The following is an 8709-nucleotide window of genomic DNA, read 5'->3' as shown; positions in this document are numbered from 1 at the left end:
CATTAGTCGGTTGGGGATAGGACGGTAATCTCGCATACACTGAATATTTGCCGACGAGAGTTTGTTTTTGGCGCCCACTGTGTATGAATATGAATCGGGGAGGGAGTCAATTTCGGCCGAGGGCACACTGTGTTTTGGCGCCCACCGTGTATGAATCCGGGTGAGAGGCGGTTACGTCACGTTTGGGTGAAATTACAAACCTACCCCTATCAAAACCTATTGAAATCCAGAAGATCGGCTTTGCGCGGCAGGGATAGGTAGTAGTGATTTCCATCTCGCAGATTTTGGTTTCGGGCGGTTACTGCGATTTTCCCCGCTTCGTTCAAATTTTGCATAGTGCACGTTTACCGTGCCAACTCAATTCGAATCCCGTTTGTATTCTACTATTTTTTTTTCGGGCAGGATCCATTTTCAATTGGAATTACATTCTATATACATCATTTTTTTACATATATACTTTCAAAAGCACAACAAAGAATTCTGCTCCTTTATATGTATAATATGATTTACAAATACAACGATCTCGAAATCTTAAGGTTGAATTCGAAAAAATTTAACCAAATTATGTTCTACTAAAATGTATGGATCAGTAATATCTACATATTAAATAACATAGATGTGCGTGAATTCATATGAGTATGCATGTTTGATAGATCAATTTTGGTTCGAGTATGGATTACATGTATCATCATCTCGAATTCAAATATTTGAATCCGTTTTTTGTTCACTCCTTTCACGCCCATCTCTCTCGCATGCATGCTCCTTCAAGTATGGTATCACTAGGTACCATACTTAAAAGTATGGCGGCGCTTTAAAAAAGCGTTTACAGTGCTGAGATCGAGAAGTAGATACTAGAGAGTAGAGGATAGTTCTCAGCATAGATAGATACAAAAAATATAATTCAACTACTCCTCGTCGTCCGACTGCTCCTCGGTGATGTCCTCCTCCGACGTCTGACTATAGGCGTGAAGATACCGATCGTCGTCGGATTCCCAGGGCAATGCTGCTCCTAGCCTCATGTTGAATTGAGCGTTCGCTTTTTGCCTACACCTGTCCTCGTGATAGGCGGCTCGCTCCACCCTCCTCTTATCCCTCTCCGCCCTCCTTTGCGCGTAGAACTCGCGCTCGTTGATGATGTCCTGCGGGAAGTGTTGGCGCCACAGCGCAATGGCTTCCTCGTCCATCTCGGCGATGCCGAGACGGTGCTCCCGCCTCCGGTTGTCGCGATGATCCTCGTCAGTGCTAAGCCGTGGCAGAGGCGCGAGCTCCAGTGCCCGCTCCCGCGTCAGCACGTTGGGTAAGTTCAATGTTCTATGAGGCCATCGGAGGCGCCACGCCGCCGAGTCGTACGCGCGGGCGGCCTCGGTGGCGGTGTCGAAATTTCCAAGGCCGAGGCTTATCCCGCGGAACCGGATCTCGGTGGAGAAGCCGCCGGAGGGGCGCGCGCGGACGCCGCGGTATCCCCAAGTTTCCCAGCGACCCAGCGGCATGGTGGCGCGGCGGCGGCGAGGCGAAAAAGAGCGGGGAGAGAGCAGTGGCGAGGCACAGCGCGGTGGCAAGGCACAGAGCGGTGGGAGAGTGGTGGGAGGGCAAGCCACGCCGCGCGCCAAAACTAGCGCACGCCCGGCCGCTTTTTCCCGTGCGCGCGCGATCCTTTTCCAATGTCTCTGCTATCTCTACTCTCTTCTCTATGGTTATATTTATTTTATATTTAATATTTAATATTTATCTCTACTTCCTTTACTGTCTACTTTTTTTCTCTATACTTTTTTTTCTTGCAATATAGGCCGTCCGATTTATATCTGACAGATAGGAAGGAAACAAATGGGAATTTTGCAAAAAGACACCCATACCCCTCTCTAGATTTGCAAATAAGGCCTTCCCTCGTTCATCCTTTTCTCCCACAAGATAAACTACTCATACAAATGCATCTTGATGCATGCAACGCATGGGCATCTTGCTAGTTCTAAAAACCTTTCCATCATTTGCCACACTGCTGGTTGCAGATGAAAAACCTACCCAAGCACAGCGCGATACAGGAGCGACGCACAATTACAAGCTGATATTCTGTTGGACAATGGAGGCTATAACCAATTACTTTTACGGGAACAATAGCACCCAGGAAAATTGAAGGGTAGGTATGAACAAAATTGGAACTGCACATGTACTGCTAAGTGATTCAATACACACATTACCAATCAAGGAGGAGAACGATGGTCGCGGAGGCCTCTGTGAGTCATGGTTGGCAACGGGAGTTAGTTCATTGTCCACGACGGTCGTACTTCTGCGCTTGGCATCGGCTTCCGGGAAGCAGATCCGAGACCGTGGAAGACGATGCCGGGGAAGAGGCTCCGTCTACGACGAGACGGTGGACCGGCTCCAGTGCGGCATACGAGGTCGTCGATGAGGCAGATGCGATGCGGTGGACGAGTTCGCCGATGTAAAGGGGAGGAGCACGAAGGCTGCGGTGCCGTGGAGAAGTCTATTTTGCGGTGGGGATAGAAAATGGGGAGTATTCAGGTGTACTACTCTGGGTTCCGGGGTGGGGCTAGCTGGGTAGGGTGAACCTGAAGTTATGAAAATGGCCCCCTACCAAGCGTCGTACGTAGGCCTGTTCCGAATGCTATGATGGTAACTTCCCACTACTCGAATCAGGGTCGCGGGAGATTTTCCCGCCGACCTCAAAATTTTGTGACACTGGACTCCCCGTGTGGCGTGTTGAGCTAAGCAACTAGCGAGTAGTAGTAGTAAACTCTGCATATTAGGTTTGGCCGAAGTCAAACTTCCTAAAGTTTGACCAAGTTTATATAAAAATATAAACATTTACCATAACAAATATGTATGATGTTGAAGTACATTCAATAATGAATCTAATGGTATTTATTTGTTATTGTATATGTTAATATTTTTTGTTATAAGCTTTCTGAGAGTTTACAAAACTTGACTTTGACCAATGCTAATACGCGGACTTAAATAAAAATAGAGGGAGTACACATTTGTTTTCTTAGTTTGTAGTGAACTAATCATTTTTTGAAATTGTGAAATAAATATATTAGGCTATTGACTTCGAATGTAATGGTCTATACAATTCAATAGTTACAATCATTGTCGAATCCCAAGATGTATACAAGGTCTATAGTACTTCACAACATGCTCAAACTCACTTAATCCTAGTCAAATGAGAATATAAATGCATTTCATAGTTATTACTTTGTAGGATGCAACAAAAACAACCAAAACTCTACATCAGCCATTATTGAAGCAACATTTTGACATATCCCATTGTGTGAATGAAACGTGCAAAGAGAGCTTTTCAAGATGGAGCAGATAGGGCGGGAAAGATTGTATGTATGTGGACGAGAGAGTAGGAGACAAACCTAACGAGACACACACACACACACACACAGAGAGAGAGAGAGAGAAAGAGAGAGGAAGAAGTTAGGTCTGTGAGAAAGATGGAGACATGTAATATACGTGATTCTGTATACGTGGAAGGAGAAGAGACAACATGTTTGATGAGAGAGCTGGAAAAACATGGATGAGAGGGGAAGGATCTCATGGGTTGAGGGATTGACAATTTTGTGCGGGGGAGAGAGGGATTGGTAATTTTGTGCAAGAGAGAGAGAGGGTGGGGGGAGGAGTCAGTCAGCCGTCGTCACATCACCCTGCTTCCAAATGACCCCACATTCTCTAGCGCGGTGTGGTCGCCGTCTTCGATCTGCTCGATGCCCTCTTTGAAGATTGAGGTGTTGTGCATGTTGGGGTGCAAAGAAGCACAAGCGATAGTGGTCGTCGTATAACCTTGGATGGGGATGAATTGTGTGCTCGGGGGAGTGTGTGTGTGTGTTGTGCTGCGTGCATGTGTGTGTGTGTGTGTCAAATATTGAGCGAAAACAAACCTAAGGAGAGAAATGGGTATTCACGAAGAGATTGCGCGAGCCTTGAGGTGGGCAGGGGTCGAGTGAGGATGTCAAAATGTGCGTGTTGATGCATATGTTGCATGCGATCGTGCGAGGGATGGACGAATTGAGAGAGATGGTTGTTGTGTTACGGATGCTCCACTCTCTCTCTCTCTCTCTCACACACACACACACATAAGTAAACTAGAAGACCGTTCTCTCATGTATACACAATGTATCGGCATCTGTCTATGTCTCACTCATGCATGATCGTTTGCACATTCACACCTCTCTATGTCTGTATCACACGCACACCGTCTCAACATTGCCCTTCCGCCACAACACACATATGGACACATACACACGTTCTCTCTCAGTCACACACACAAAATAAGTATTAAAAAAACTAGGGCGCACCTAAAACGTCCAAATCCAAATAAACACAAACTGGAGCTAAATTCAAATACATGGAAATATTGCAGTGTCAAGAACTTTCCCAGGAAAAAAAAGTTGAGTAATATTCGAGGATTGTTTTCAAACACACAAAAAGGTTAGGTGGATGTCCTTCGAGTGCGACACGGTGACGCACCGTTTGATCGACCGCGCGGCCGCGGTTCACGCGCTTGCACAGGATTCCGTATCGTGGTTGTGGTACTAACTTCAAAAAAAGTGCTGCCTAAGTCTAATGTTTACGTGTACTAGTACTGTTTTCTTTTAAGTTTGACCAACCTCATATAAAACTAAAGTAAGCTCCCATACGTGCACTCATCAATATGCCACCGCCGCGATTGCGCATGCCAGCGCCTGCCTGCTCGGACCAACAATTTATTGCCCATCACCGCCGTGTCGTCGCCATCCCTGTGCCATGAAGCCAAAGGCTCGCCCGCTCACGTCGTCTGCAGTCCCTCCTCGCCATGCCGCCGCGCTGCCAAGAACGCGAGCAGCTGGTGGAACCGCATCTATGCACGCAGTGCATGAAGAGGAGGACGAGCGCGTGCTCCAGCACGCCGGCGTGTCATTGTCGTCTCTGCCCGCGCGGAGGAGGCGCGCATGGTGGTTGTCGCGGCGGAAGCCGTTCATGCGTGCGTCGAGCCCACAAACCGGGTGCGGACGCGGAATCTACCTTCGAGACCTTGAATGCCATGTGGATCCTACAATCTGAAGGAGCAATTTGGGTCAGTCAACTCATGTGAGCCGTTCGATGCAACATGGATGGCAAGAAGGGCTTCTTCCACCTCTTCTGCCGTCTTCTTCCTTCGCTCCGTTGAACTTCTTTCACAAATCGACTAACCCAAATTATACTACTAGTACAAACGTATTAAGTACAGTGGGAACATGAAGGTACGAGCAGTAGTACCAACTGCAAGAAGAACACTAGTAAGCCATAGTACTAGTACTACTCTACGTACTAAACAGTTCAAATAACGAGAAAGAACATAAACATAGTTCTGATGGGGCCTCAGCACAACACACCCTTGAAAATAAACTAAGCAACTATTCAGCTTGACACTACAGTAGAACCAGCATGAGCGACGGCACTGCCACCTACTCGGAGTCCGAGTCCACGTCCTCGACTTCGTCCTCGTCCCTCTTCCTCTTCCTCTTCGCCGACACTTCTTTGCTTGAACGGGACACTAGGCTCTTCTTCTTCATCCAACCCATGTAGATATTTAAACAAAGGTAGGCATCCATTGCTGCGTACAGGATGTGATCTTCATCTAATGTCTTCGACTCCCATGCATGATGAAACTCGTGATGAGGTTTCTTCAGTTTAGCGTATGAAGGATCAATCATGGCTGCTGCCAGGGTCAGCACTGAAGGTTGAGAGGAGGACACCAGGCTTGCCTTCTGGAGATCGAAGGGCTGGCCTACAACAAGACCTATCCGACGGAGGACTTCTTTGTTATTCTTAAAGCCTACAGTAACAAATTTCACTCTTTTGTCCTTGAGGAAGTTCTTAAAATCCTGGCACTCAACGTCGGCATGGCATATGTGGTAGACCAAGCAAACATTATGTACGCAAACCTGGATCATGGCGGGCTTCTTCCTCTCTTCGTCCTTCAGATCCTTCTCTCGTCCCAGGACTGTGGTGTACTCAACATCTAGCCCAGCGACCCACTCACCTGTTGAACTGTTGAACATGCGTAGGAAGCGAGAAAGCCATGCTTTCACCGTCGCGGATCCACGTGTGTAGATGATGATGAACTGATCGCCGGCGATGGATATAACCTGGTACTCAGCGGCGACCATGGAGATTTGGGAGGCCATGGATTTTGGAGGAGGGTTAGGAGAAGTTGAACTGTTATGCCCCACAAAAACTGGGAGCAAACTAATGTGAAAGGACGGGACGACTAGGAGCGAGCTGTTGTGAGGTAGAAGATGGGGACGAGTAGGGTGTGCGAACGGCATGGGGTTGCTGGCTTGCCCGGTGGATAAACGGCTGCAAGCCCCCAAAGAGTTCTCGAGAACTATGTGGGACCCACTAGATGTCATGTCTACTAGACCCATATCGTAGGCCTGACGGTATAGCTTTTGTCTGTTCGCACGCCATGCCGACGCGTGGATGTAACTTCACTTAATTCCGTCAACCGTCGCGCCTCCCATGACCTTCGCCTCCCTCGCTCGGTCGCAACCTTTGAGACTTCGACCGGCTAAAAATGAGCAATTTTTTTTGCCTACTCCGTATGCATGATACTCCCTCTGGTCCTTTTTACTCCCGTCAACCGTTTGCAAAGTGTTTGACCAAATATATACTTTTTTCTAAACACCACCTTATATTAATTAACCAGCCAGACCAGTACACTCATTCAATACAATATTCACCACACAGGGCGGTACGTTATTTACAAGAATACCATCTAATCTATTGTCAAAGCTATACTTAGAGATTAAGTGTGCCACCTTATTGGCCGAACGGCTAATCTTTGACAATTGAAGATTGTTGATCAAATTCGAGATGCTCAACGCTTTCATCCTTAGGTCACGCATAGCAGACCTGTCATAGTCCCCCGATGCAAGAGACGCTACCACAAAAGCGCAATCAGTCTCTAAAATTACAGGATTATGAAGAGAAATACCTATGTAGAGACCGGCAATGCAAGCCCTAAGCTCTGCTTCCTCCATGCTTTGATAGGCATCAATGAAATCCCACGACCAAATTTATACTAAAAATATCAATATCTACAATACCGATTATAATGAGTATAAGAACAACGTTTTATAATGAGTGCAAAAATATTTATTTGACATTGTGAATGTTGATACTCCCTCCGTCTAGGTGAGTAAGTCATCTTAGGCTGTGCACCGTGACCAAGGAGGAGGGGAAAATGAGACATTAATGTTTATTTGCTAATTAAATAGAATTGCATGCAATGAACTAACCACTGCATGTCATGTTTGATAGTCTCAGGTCATTAAAAGCATGCACACCCTCATCTCTTATTGGTTGATATGTCAAGAAACAAGAAACGAGGTAGAAGTTAATGCACCGCGCCTACGTGTTTTGGGATTATTTGGTTTTCGTAAGATGACTTACACACCTAGCTATTAGAGTACCACTACTTCCCTTCTAGTTTAAAGGGCTCGACTCAAAAATTTCACCTACTCTTAGCAAGATAGTAGAGGCGGTGGAATAGTTTTTGAAGTCTGCAAAAGTACTCAACCAATGCTATCGTTCTTCACAAAAAAATGTGTTTACCAATGCATGCATGAACACTAGTTAGTCTAACCCCCCTCTCTTCTTTAATTCTTTGCCACATCAGCATGTTTGCTATTCCCGTGTACTAGCTAAGATACCAACATGATGGCCAGCCTTAATCATCGCATGCAATAATTTAGTGCACCTTGAAATATGAACATGTGTGGGGCGTGTATGTTTTTAATGACTTGAGACTATACCTAGCCCGGCATGCAAGATGACTTATTATGTATCGTTCCCCATACCTGCAGGAAGCCCGTTCGTCTCCAAATATTTTCGTCTCCATGTGTGGAAACAATATGCCTGCCAATCTCTCCTTCTCCCTCCGGCGGTCCCACCACTCCACCCCATGTGAAAAAATCTGCATGCATGACTCTCCTCCCCCCACGCTCATCCAATCTGTTGTGACCAGCAATATTTCCACCCCTTCGCACCCCCGTAATTTACTCCAACAGATATGCCCACCTAGCTTTTACTTAACTTCAAGTGCATTGGGGCACTGACATACGGGCCCTGCAGTGTACTGGCCCACATGTCAGTGACACAACTGGACCTGCAGTTAAGTCAGTGCAGCTCAGTCCATATCTTACGTAGGCGTGCCATTGCTCGCTATAAATAATGCGCCTCCCACGACATCGCTATCTCCTCCCCCTCACGTTCATGTTCATCGGTATCTCCTCCCCCTCCCTCTCACGTCGACCACCATGGCATCTCCCCTCCCAAGCACTAGGAGCCCCTCGCTGCACCACGCGGACGGTCACGCATTGCCGTTCCATTCCTCGCCGCCACTAGTCGATGATGACGCGTCGGCATTCCGCTCCTTGCCGCCACTACTCGAGGAGGACGCGTCGGCGTTCCGCTCCTCACCGCGACGCATCAAGGTGGACGCGTTGGCGTTCTCAATCTCGCCATCACGTGCGTCAGAGGATGCATCGGCTCCCCGCTACGAGGAGAACGCCGCGCCGCCCGCCGAGCCCCCCAGCCTTGAGGAGCTTTGTAAAGAAATGGATGTCGCCTTGTGGGAGGCTTTGCCTCCAGCAGAGCGCGCCAAAATAGAGGCGGAGAAGAAGGCCGAGGAAGAGAAGCGCACCGTGCAACAAGCTTTCTTGGAGA

The sequence above is a fragment of the Triticum aestivum genome, chromosome 5B (assembly GCF_018294505.1).
Source record: "Triticum aestivum cultivar Chinese Spring chromosome 5B, IWGSC CS RefSeq v2.1, whole genome shotgun sequence".
NCBI classification, from domain to species: Eukaryota; Viridiplantae; Streptophyta; class Magnoliopsida; order Poales; family Poaceae; genus Triticum; species Triticum aestivum.
This window is presented reverse-complemented; position numbering follows the sequence as displayed.